Source organism: Oncorhynchus keta, chromosome 5 (genome assembly GCF_023373465.1).
Source record: "Oncorhynchus keta strain PuntledgeMale-10-30-2019 chromosome 5, Oket_V2, whole genome shotgun sequence".
NCBI lineage: Eukaryota > Metazoa > Chordata > Actinopteri > Salmoniformes > Salmonidae > Oncorhynchus > Oncorhynchus keta.
Window position 1 is genome coordinate 961,059 of NC_068425.1, and position 12,363 is coordinate 973,421.

Consider the following 12,363-nt stretch of genomic DNA (forward strand, 5'->3'; position numbering starts at 1 on the left):
GGCGGAGGAGGGTGGTGGTTGGAAGAGCGCCACGGCAGTTCTTGATAAAGAAGAACTTCAAGGCTGCGTTTCAAAGTCAACATACGGTCAAAAAACACACCCTCGCCCATTTACCCTTAGGGGAATCCTCGTCGCCATTTTGGTGGGTGGTCCAAATGATTAGCCAAGCAAGGGACGTTTGCAACGTAAGCCCCTCAGCCCTCGTTTTTTGTCGGCTTTGCGAGTGTACAATTATGTTCACTCCGGGGCCTGAAACTCCCCATAATTCAATTCGCGACGATTGTATAAGTGTCGTTACTACAGTCCCTGGTTCAAATCCAGGCTGTATCACATCCAGCCGTGATTGGGAGTCCCATAGGGCGGCGCACAATTGGCCCAGCGTCGTCTGGGTTTGGCCGGGGTAGGCCGTCATTGTAAATAAGAATTTGTTGTTGACTGACTAGCCTAATTAGATCAAGGTTAAATAAATAAAAAATTAAATTCCGGGAAAACTTAAAAACAACATCAATGGAGAAGTCAACATACAAGTGAGCGAATGCAAATAAGTTATAAATTGTGGTACTAATGCAAAAAGTAAACACTTTTGTTTGGTTATCATTTTCCTTCAGAAGTTCCAGCTAGGCATTAGCTAATTAATTTGCTAGCTATCATACAGTGCAGTAGGTGAATATTAATAATGATATATTTAGTAAGTAAACATGCACTCATAATTGACTGCAGGACATAAAAGCACCCACAAGCTACCGGTGCCTGAAAACACAATCATTGCGGGATGAACGAGTGACGAATTACCAAGGTAAATTTGGTTTTATAGTCACACATTCAGACGATTCGGATGTTTAAATGTCAAGAATTGTGAAAGACTGAGTAAGTTTATTTGGCTATGGTGTATGTAATCTTCTGGCTTCAACTGTATTCATTTATTGTCAGCAAAGTATAAGGGAATTATTCTACAGCCTAGTTGGATGCGATAATGTAACATTTATTGGATGCAAACCACCGATAATGTAACATTTATTGGATGCAAACCACCGTTAAACTTCTTTGAAGAAGAAGACGGCATTTTCACTCGCCACCAAATTTGGTGATGAGAGAAAGCCCAGTAGCTGGACCTCAATAGTTTTATGTTCCCAAACTAAAATATTTACAGAGTGGAAAGGTCATCCAACATACATGCAATTCACAGAGCCTCTTTCTAGAGCTCTGAGCTTGAAGACAACTGGGAACCTAAAGATCATCCAACTCGACATCATGATTTGACATCATGATTTGACCTCGTGTTTTTCAGAATTTCCAGTTGTCTTGAAAGCACCATGAGTACCACAGTATGAGTCATAATACCCATAAACCCTAGCTGTAAAACCAAGAAATGATTACCTTTTTTTTGTTGCCACATTTCTGTGTCTGGGATTTTAGAACTACTTCATGTAGTCTGTGTTTCATGTAGGCTTACCCTGGCGTGACGTTTTAATAACCATTCAAATCTCTCTCAGACAAGGTAACATAGTAGGATTTTAGATGTGCAGATAGACCTAAGCCCAGACTATTTTACCGATACTATAGTAAAGTCTGTGGGTTATGGGATTATATAGACGTTAGCATTTTAGTAATCAACCTAGCTAGTAACATTTTTTTTTTGGTCTTTCAGATTGGCGGACCGGAAACCCAGTGACAACACTCGGGTCTGCAGCTGACATTTTCCGTTGGGAAAGAGAAATGCCCCTGAGAAAATGTTGCTCATCCATCATCGCAAAAGAGGAAGTGTCATATACTTCCACAATGGCAGAAGAGGTAGATCCAGACACATTCAACATGGCAGACGAAGTTCCAGGCGCCTCGGCCACTGAAGAATGTAGGAGGCTGCTGTCTACACCGTTTCGGAATGTTCTCACTGAGGTGCATCTTATTAAGGAAACTGCGCAGTTGAAGGTTCTACAGGAGAATCAGCTGTATACCTGCAACGGGTATTCAGCATCGTGGCTGTCTGATAAAGCACTGAGGAAAAAAACAGGACTTCCAGACAAAGTCATGTTCAACATTGTTGTTGAATACCTGGAATGTTAAAAGGACTGCGTTGTCTACTTTGCCAAGTGGAGGGTGAAGATGTTGTCATTTGAGGATCAAGTGTTTATGGCTCTTATGAAGTTGCATCACAACTACACCACCACCTACACGCTCAACTATTCTGTTGTGGTGCAATCACTGTCCGCAATGTTACCATCACTTTCATTCACAAGCGTTTTTTCATTAGCATTATGAAAGACATCCAAGTTGGGAACCAAAAGTGCTTGTCTTTTCATGGGTCCAGCGGAAACTGCAGGATGGTCATTGACTGTACTGCCATGGAAGTGGTGCTTTCAATGTGATCTGTATCGGACAAGGCGATTGTCCAGGCTCTGTCGCAGCCGGCTGTGACTGGGTCGACGCACAATTGAGAAGATTTTCATGTCTTCATGTCTTTTTTCTCCCCAGTTACAGTTCGAGAGCCATATGTCCTCCGAAACCCAACCCAACCAAGCCGCACTGCTTCTTGACACAACGCACATCCAACCCGGAAGCCAGCCGCACCAATGTGTCGGAGGAAACACCGTACACCTGGCGACCTGGTCAGCGTGCACTGAGCCCGGCCCGCCACAGGAGTCGCTAGTGCGCAATGAGACGAAGATATCCCTGCCGGCCAAACCCGGACGACGCTTGGCCAGCTGTGCGTCGCCCCATGGACCTCCCGGTCGCGGCCGGCTGCGACAGAGCCTGGGCTCGAACCCAGAATCTCTGGTGGCACAGCTAGCACTGCGATGCAATGCCTTAGACCACTGCGCCACCCAGGAGGCCCAGACAAAGGCTTCTTGATCCAGAGCTTGACACATGCAGGAATTACTGTGAACATTCCTGAACCACAAAGGTTCATAGAGCGTGAGATGCATCTCACAAAAGATATAGCGAGAAATGGGATCCATGTTGGTAGGGCAAATGCTTCCTGCCATCCAGGACCTCTATACCAGGCGGTGTCAGAGGAAAGCCCTAAAGACTCCAGCCACAGTCTATAATTATAGTCATTGACTGATCTCTCTGCTACCTCATGGCAAGCGGTACCGGAGTGCCAAGTCTAGATACAAAATGCTTCTCAACAGCTTCTACCAGCAAGCCATACGACTCCTGAACAGCTAATTAAATGGCTACCCAGACTATTTGCCCCCCCCCCACCCCCCCCCTTTACGCCTCTGCTATTCTCTGTTTATTATCTATGCACTCCATTGAACCTGCCCCGGAGAGGGTTCCTTAGACTCTGAAGATCCTTCTCTGTGGGCTCTCGGGACAGAGGGTTGTTGTCTTAAGCCAGGTACAGATCCTCCACTGACTCTAGCTGGTTGGGCACGGCTGGCTCCCTCCACTTGCATTCCACATCCTCACAGCCGATATTGTGAACTTCAAAAATAGCCAATGGTGCCGCCTGGCTACACTTATAAGCTCTATGGGGACATTCACATGTGGTAGAGAGAATCCCCTGGTCACCTGTAGAGATCTGCCAAGAGGAAAGATGTTAAGTGCCATATGCCTTTCAAATTATGACTTTGAACAGCTTGAAATGCATTTGTTCTATATAAATACAATTTGATTTGATTGATGACATTACAGCTGTAGAATTTTTAATAAACTGTCATTTTCACGAGGACAAGTGCAGTTTTTCCATTACATTTTTATTGAACATTTGAGATTGCATCACTTGATATCAATTTGTAGATGCATTGAAATGTTGACCGTATGTCCCCTTTTCCCCACATTTTAGAAATGAGGTGTGGCTTGCAGAACATCCTGCTCATCCCATGAGAAGCAGAACATGATCAATGCCACTTGCAGCAAGGAGATCTTCTGGAATGGATGTACTCTCACTCTGGGGGTAAGATAATTTAAACATCACAGATCTATAATCCTACTGTGCCCATGATAAAATGCAATATGATTTGTGTTGTACTACTGAATGAAACTGAAGAGATGCACTCAGACCAGCCTTTGTGATTGAACTTACATTAATTATATTACTTCAGTAGGCTGCTTTGAGCAAATCTTGAATATAATAACCTATTCTAGGAGCCTATTATTTGTTTCCAGACAACACCCTATCCAACAACTGTGAACGCCTTGAAACGCATATTTATTAATTGTTCACTTGTTTTTCGACAATGTCAGGTAGAGGCAGGGATGACTGTGTTCTTCCACAAGTAAAACACGGGGTAAGAAATAATTTAAACATCACATATATAAATTCCCAATGTGCCCATTATAAAGTTAACTACATTACTTTAGTTAGCTGCTTTCAGCAAAAAAATGTATGTAATGTAACCTATTCTGGGGACTAGTGTATGTATGTACAATGTGTAATATTTTTGGCTTCCCTGAAAACGGAGACTGACAGGAGGATCAATAGGAGTCTGCCAGAGGTCGTCACGCTGGATTGTGATGGAGGTTTTGGTGGTCCACACAACGAAGAAGCAGGTGTCCCTTCAAGTGCCAGTAAGGATGGTCTTCACGGAGGCTGTAAGACCCTTTCTTCTGGATATAGAAATCCTTCAACTTCACTGCCTCTTCAATGGTAAGGTCCCCTCCATTTGACCTCCACAAATGCTGTGGTGCCCACCAGACCATCTGGTGAGGCACCCAGAATCCCAGACCCCGTGACCCAAGCCTTGACTCCTGCACATCCATCCCTGTAGCCATTTTGACTGCCTTGATGCCCTCCTCTTTATCTGTGCCCCACTTTACACACAACACCCCATCCAACGACTGTGAACACCTTGAAATGTATGCATTTTAAGAAATGTGATACAAAAATAGTTTGATTTGATTGATGACTACAGCTGTAGAATATTTAATAAACTGTAAAGTGCAGTTTTTCCATAAACTTTTAATTGATAACTTGGGATTTTGTCACTTGACATATCAATCATACAGTGGGAAGGATCCTATAAATCAAGACTGTGTGGATGCATGTACCTCTCCGAATAAATAAATTCAATAAAGTCTGATGTCTAAACAAAGTCGATTCTGAATGTCAATTAGTCTTGGATTAATTCTCATCAATGACAACATTCTAGAGCTATCACTAATCGAAGTCTGGTATCCGGGGTAATCTGGTTATTGATTTTTTGATTAAGTGTCTCTTTCCTTATAGAATGTTGACAGCTGTATAGAACAAATTGTATTGCTATGGTGCTCAAAGCTTAATATGTTAAGCATGTTCAAATCCAGCTATGTATTTTTGTTTTAAGCCTATCCTCAACCTTAACCATTGCGGTAATGCCTAACCTTAAGATTTCAGAGTTAATGACTTGAACTTAACCTTAAACTCTTCGAAATTTGACTTTTGAGAAACATGGATCAATGTCTACTTCTAACTTGAGACTGCGAGAGCTTGTTGGCTTTTTTTGCATGTGACTACTCATGTTTGTTAATAACAAATAAACATAAATAAATGTGCACAATGAATACTTGTTGTCTTTCAAATACGTCATAAGAGTTGTTGGTTAGTGAATTTGACATGGAGAAAATTGGGCTACAGAAATGAAAATGGATGCCCCTCTCCTTCAGCAAAATATATTTCACCTAAACCTCCCTGAACGCTTGAAGAAGAAAAAATAATAATACCCAAAATAATCATTAAAACAGGATGCAAATACCAAAATGGTATTCTAACAAAACATGGAAAAAATGTATATACATTTATAAAAAAACACTTTCAATATTTGGAAGACCCTCAAGTCCTCTACACGATATTGTGCTGCTGATGCCAGGTGCAATAGCAGTCTCTTTCTGCTGTAAAGCAGAGGGTCACCAAGCATGTGGTGCAGGTGATGGGGGACTTCATTTTGCAAAGAACACAGCGACGCCTCCATGCTGTACCCTTTTGGCCCTGAGGCACATCCATGCCTGCAGAAATCAATTTGGGCAGATGAACACCACTTGTGGCAGCAATCAACGAAACAGCGGTCATATCATTGGTGTAAAAATTATGTCATTACTTGTCTTCAAATCGGTTTCTTTCAGTCAATACGTCCCGCGAAATGACCCATCAGGTTTGGTTGTGTTACAAACAAGACTTAGACTTGGTTGTGTTACAAACAAACCAGTTGCAATGAAACCAAACATGACTGGAAAAGTCACGTTTCATGTGTGTATTTACATCGAATGTGTCGTCAAATGGAATGAGACGGAATTCACGACACAAGCGGTTCACAAAATGTTTCGTGTTAGGCTATAAAAATGGATTTTATCAAACAAAAGACCATTCATTGTGTAACAATGAGCATTGGGATTGCAAAAGGAGGAAGTTTGTCAAAGGTAAATTTATTTTATTGCAGTTTGTGATTTTGTTGCGCCTGTGCTGGTTGAAATAGTTGTTTTTTATGGGGCTCTATCCTCAGATAATCGCATTGTATTCTTTCGCAGTAAATCCTTTTTAAAAATCTGACAACGCTGTTGGATTAGCAAGATTCTAGGCTTTTTGAAACATGTGAGACACTTGTATTTTCATGAATGTATAATATAACTATTTATGTAGTGATCACCGTATGTTGTCGAATTTCATCCCGCTAACGGGTTCTGTGCGCAGAGAGGTTAAGATGATGAGGAAGGCGTTTTTTAAAAATTACCAGGCATCCTCTACTGATGGGATGAGGTCAATGTCCTTCCAGGATACCCGGGCCAGGTCGATTTAGAAAGGCCTGCTCGCTGACATGTTTCAGGGAGCGTTTGACAGTGAGTGGAGGGCATTTGACCGCTGACCCATTACGGATGCAGGAAATCAGGCAGTGATCGCTGAGATCTTGGTTGAAAACAGAGGTGAATTTAGAGGGCAAGTTGGTTAGGATGATATCTATGATGGTGTCCGTGTTTACGGCTTTGGGGTGGTACTTGGTAGGTTCATTGATAATTTGTGTGATATTGAGGGCATCAAGCTTAGGTTGTAGGATGGCAGGGGTGTTAAACATGTCCCAGTTTAGGTCACCTAGCAGCACGAGCTCTGAAGATAGATGGGGGGGGGGCATTCAGTTCACATATGGTGTCCAGCGCACAGCTGGGGGCAGAGGGTGGTCTGTAGCAGGTGGCAACGGTGAGAGACTTGTTTTTAGAGAAGTGGATTTTTAAAAGTAGAAGTTAAAATTGTTTGGGTACAGACCTGGATAGTAGGACAGAGCTCTGCAGGCTATCTCTGCAGTAGATTGCAACACCGCCCCCTTTGGCCGTTCTATCTTGTCTGAAAATGTTGTAGAGATTTCAGAGGATGGAGATTTCAGAGTTTTTGGTGGTCTTCCTAAGCCAGGATTCAGACACAGCTAGGACATCCATGTTGGCAGCGTGTGCTAAAGCAGTGGATAAAACAAACTTAGGGAGGAGGCTTCTAATGTTAACGTGCATGAAACCAAGGCTATTACGGTTACAGAAGTCATCAAAAGAGAGCGCCTGGGGAATAGGAGTGGAGCTAGCCAATGAGCTGAGGCAAATCAATTCATTAAAGATCCTACAATGTGATTTTTCTGGATTTTTTTTTCTCATTTTGTCTGTCATAGTTTAAGTGTACCTATGATGAAAATTACAGGCCTCTCTCATATTTTTAAGTGGGAGAACTTGCACAATTGGTGGCTGACTAAATACTTTTTTGCCCCACTATGTGCCCTCTGTTCCCCATTGTCCTTTTTGATTACTGTTCCATGTCCGTTGGTCTTGTGAGTACCTGTGCTCTGTTGTATCGGCTTGCGTGTTATCCGTTGTCGTGTCTTTACTATCATTAACTGAAGACTTTTAGTTTTTATCAAAGATTCTCTGTAATTAGCATTTTGTGATTAACTAATCAGGCAAATGTAATTAACTAGGATGTCGGGGCACCAAGGAAAATATTCAGATTACAAAGTTATAATTAAGTTATAATTACAACTTTTCAAATATTTTAATATCTGATCACTTAGTCTTCGAATTAATGAATTATTTACCTCATGTTAGGAAATGATAACAGAGTTTTCCTAGTGGGATAAACTGGCGTCGCGGCTTGGTGTACAAAAGGGGAGTGGGGGTCGACTGAGATAAGACAACACACAATTAACAATTGAAATGCTAATCCTTTGCACATGAACGCTCACTCATTTGGGAATAATTGCAATCAATGTATACATTTACGCTCAGTGTGTCTTCGGGATCTCTGTTGAAAAGTTTGTTTCTGTTGGAGAGTCTGTTCGCCCTCGCTCTCTCTGCCGTGGTTAGAATGGATAGTTCAGAGTGACATTCATTCATGTCGTTATAGAATAGATGTTTCGACGGTTGTCGGTCTTCGCGTTCAATGATACCGAATTCCTAGCTGCAGACTAGTAATTAATATCAAAGACTTGTTCTTATTCTGTTGGTATCGATAGTCTTAAGAGTTTAACCATGTGGTATGGTTAAAAGATTCCGTCATCTACTCAAACCTTGGTCCTCTCGTTATCAAGATTGATTATGGAGCTGCCGTGAATCTTTTAGATTGGTTCCCCTACAGTCATCCGTTCCGGTTCGTGCCCTAGATGATTGTCCAATAGGGACAGGGCTCGTACATCACATCACTGTTCCCATTTCTCTGCTGACCCATGACACTCATTTAGAACAGATTACCTTCTTCATTATAGACACCCCCACACACCCTGTTGTTTTGATCCATCTGTGCCCAGTTTAAGACACCCAGACACCTCCCTTATGGAAAGCTTCTTCTCCTGCCAGTTCCACAACGACCCTGGTCTCACCTCTCGATGGACTTTGTCACTGACCTTCCCCCCCAGCCAGGGGAACACCACTGTTCTCGTCGTTGTGGACCGGTTTTTCCAAAGCTTGTCACTTCCTTCCTCTGCCTGGGCTTCCGTCGGCCATACAAACTGCGGATAATCTTTTTACGCACATCTTCCCGGCACTATGGGATCCCGGAGGATATTGTGTCAGACCGTGGCCCTCAGTTAACCTCGCAAATGGAAGGCGTTCATGGAGTGCCTGGGGGTCACGGTCAGTCTCACCTTCGGGTACCATCATCAAGCAAATGGGCAGGTGGAGAGGGTCAATCAGGAATTTGGCAGGTTCCTGATGTGTTACAGTCAGGTCAGGCCGGGGGAGTGAGCGGATTTTCTACCTAGGGCTTGAGTACAGTCAGGTCCGGCCGGGGGAGTGCTATTTTAAAATTGTATTCCTGCGGCTGTCTCCTATCATTATACAAAGTGACAAATACAGATTAAAAAAAGGGCTTATATGAAAACCACACCACAAAAAAACTGATGAATTATACATGTATAAATTCATTGATCAGTAATAATTTTTATTGTTTAAATGTGAGTGTGGAGAAGATTACTGAGTAGTTTGGGTCATCAGGCTGACCCCCAGTCTTAGCTTGACGTTATTGAGGGATGATGATGTTTTGGCGATGTGAAGATAAGAATTCCAGGTACCTCTATATCTGATAGAGAATTGACTGTGAGATGTGGCAGTTGGGAGGGTGAATGTTATCGCAGAATTAACCTGGAAGAATCCATTAACAGATTTCGGTAAGTTGTCTGGGAGGTATGAGTATTTGTAGATGAATGTGCATAGTGTACATGTCGTAAATAGACAAGATATTGAGTTTCTTAAACAATGCTTCAGATGGAGCCAGGTAATTGGAGGGGGCTAGTCTTGCAAATTTATTTTGTATGATGAGTCATTTGTGTAGGTTGGAGGCATATGTACTGGCACTGACAGTCCTTGCCAATGACAAGCATACACATAACATGATGCAGCCACACCATGCTTGAAAATATGAACGAGTGGTACTCAAGTGTTGTGTTTTGTTAGATTTGGCCCAAACATAATGCTTTGTATTCAGGACATGAAGTTAATTTCTTTGCAACATTTTGTTCAGTTTTACTTTAGTGCCTTATTGCAATCAGGAAGCATGTTTTGGAATATTTTTATTCTGTACTATCTTCCTTATTTTCGTTCTGTCATTTATGTTAGTATTTTGGAGTAACTACACTGAACAAAAATATAAAAGCAACATGTAAAGTGTTGGTCCCATGTTTCATGATTTGAATTAATAGCTTAAGTGGGCAAATGCTCACCTTCGATGGCCACTGGTACACTGTGCTCTGCATCGATGAATCCTGGTTTCAACTGTACAGGGCAGATAGCGTCTTGTTGGTGAGCGGTTTGCTGATGTCAGTGTTGTGAACAGAGTGCCCCATGGTGGGGGTGGGGTTATGGTATGGGCAGGCATAAGCTACGGACAACGAACACAATTGCATTTTATCGATGGCAATTTGAATGCACAGAGATACCCTGACGAGATCCTGAGGCCCACTGTTGTGCCATTCATCTGCTGCCATCACCTCATGTTTCAGCATGATATTACATGGCCCCTTGTCACAAGGATCTGTACACAGTTCCTGGAAGCTGAAGATGTCCTAGTTCCTCCATGGTCCTGCATAGTCAACAGACATGTCACCCATTGAGCATGTTTGGAATGCTCTGGATCGACAGTGTGTTCCAGTTCCCGGCAATATCCAGCAACATCGCACACCCATTGAATTGTATTTATTTATTTTACCTTTATTTTACCAGGTAAGTTGACTGAAAACACATTCTCATTTACAGCAACAACCTGGGGAATAGTAACTTAGAACTTTGTCTGTGAATTGAGAGGAGCCGCTGAGATTTTAACACTGACAGTAGATTTACGATGGCTTGGTGAAAAGACATTCCATTCTATGATTGGTGTCTGTGTACCTGTTTGTCTGTGCCAGGGACATCAAATCTCCTTTTCATCTCCCATATGGCAGATGAACGCTGAACTTAATCGTTTGAGGGAATGACCTACTGTCTATGTTACATTAGTACTTCTGTATAAACAAGCAGTAAATGACCAAGACCGAGACAGAAACTTGTTGCGATGTAATCTTGATGTCTGTTGCATGAGAGCACAATGTACCTTTTGTATAAATTCTCTCATCTGTGATTTGTCATGAACATCCAGGAGGATTAACTTTACTATAAAATGTGTTGCATTAGTCCCGCTGGTTGAGTTCTCAGTCATCACCTCCAGGGTGGTTATCAACCCCCTTTTTTAAAATCTTTTTTTACAGTGGGATGCCGGAGGGTACTGCGTTGAACTTGTGTAGGGGGTGGGCACAGTCAAACTCAATGGATGTCTATGTCTTTGTCTCTGTCTCGCTTCATCAATTAAAACAGTCACCAATCAATTTCATTAATTCGGGGGAGAGTGGGGCCATGTTTTACATTCAGCATAACTTCGTCAAGGGAAATATAGTATTATTTCTAACAAATAGGTCTACAGGCCTTGAAGGTTTTCACACCTCTTGACTTTTTACACATTTTGTTGTTCGCCATTTTGTTTTACATTCAACATTACTTCAAGGGAAATATAATATTCTTTCTAACAAATAGATCTACAGTGCCTTGAGAAGGTTTTCACTCCCCTTGACTTACACATTTTGTTGTGTTACAGCCTGCATTTGAAATGTGTTACATTGAGATTTTTGGGGGGCACTCGCCTACACAGATAAGGTCAGTGGAATTATGTTTTTCAAAAATGTTTACAAATTAATAAAAAATTAAAAGCTGAAATGTATTGACTCAATAAGTATTCAACCCCTTTGTTATGGTAAGAAAATACGTTCAGGAGTAAAAATGTGAGTAACTAGTCACATAAGTTGCATGAACTCACTCTGTGTGCAATAATAGTGTTTAACATGATTTTTGAATGACTACCTCATCTCTGTACCCCACTCATACAATTATCTGTAATGTCTCTCAGTCGAGCAGTGAATTTCAATCACAGATTCAACCTCAAAGACCAGGGAAGTTTTTCAATGACTCGAAAAGAAGGGCATCTATTGGTAGATGGGTAAAAAAAAAAAAGTATATATCTTTTTTTTTTTACCTTTATTTTACTAGGCAAGTCAGTTAAGAACAAATTCTTATTGACAATGACGGCCTAGGAACAGTGGGTTAACTCACATTACTCATTGGCTTAATCTACAAACCAATCGTCTCCCACAACACCTTCCCCCATGTGTCTTGTGCACCTCTGTCGTATTGGCAATAAAGATATAACTCTGTTTGTAACTCTGACACACATCGACCACAGTTTCTAAGGGTGTAGTCTTTCTTCTTCTTGGTGGAGCCATTAGCTAGCTAGCTCTGTCCACTGCTAATTAGCTAGCTGGAAAGTAGGACCTGTTTTTTTTTAAATAACTAAATAACACAGACACAAAGTCAAAATTGACTATATCGTACAAATTCATGAAAACTAAAATTTGCTTTTTGCTTTTATTTTAATATGGAGGGCTAAACCTGCCATTC

The 12,363-nt window shown here is 41.7% G+C and overlaps 1 long non-coding RNA gene across 3 annotated transcripts; it reads left to right on the forward strand.

The window, feature by feature from the left end:
• Positions 1 to 5: 5 nt before the first annotated feature.
• On the forward strand, positions 6 to 5,467 carry LOC118384239 (uncharacterized). Of its 3 annotated transcripts, none has more exons than XR_008136387.1 (5): positions 6 to 142; positions 1,649 to 3,340; positions 3,788 to 3,898; positions 4,189 to 4,232; positions 4,407 to 5,467. It is a non-coding gene; the product is annotated as an uncharacterized LOC118384239 (long non-coding RNA). The 3 variants fall into 3 exon arrangements; XR_004825809.2 differs by having other exon boundaries at positions 19 to 796; XR_008136386.1 differs by having other exon boundaries at positions 19 to 185.
• The last annotated feature ends 6,896 nt before the right edge of the window (positions 5,468 to 12,363 follow it).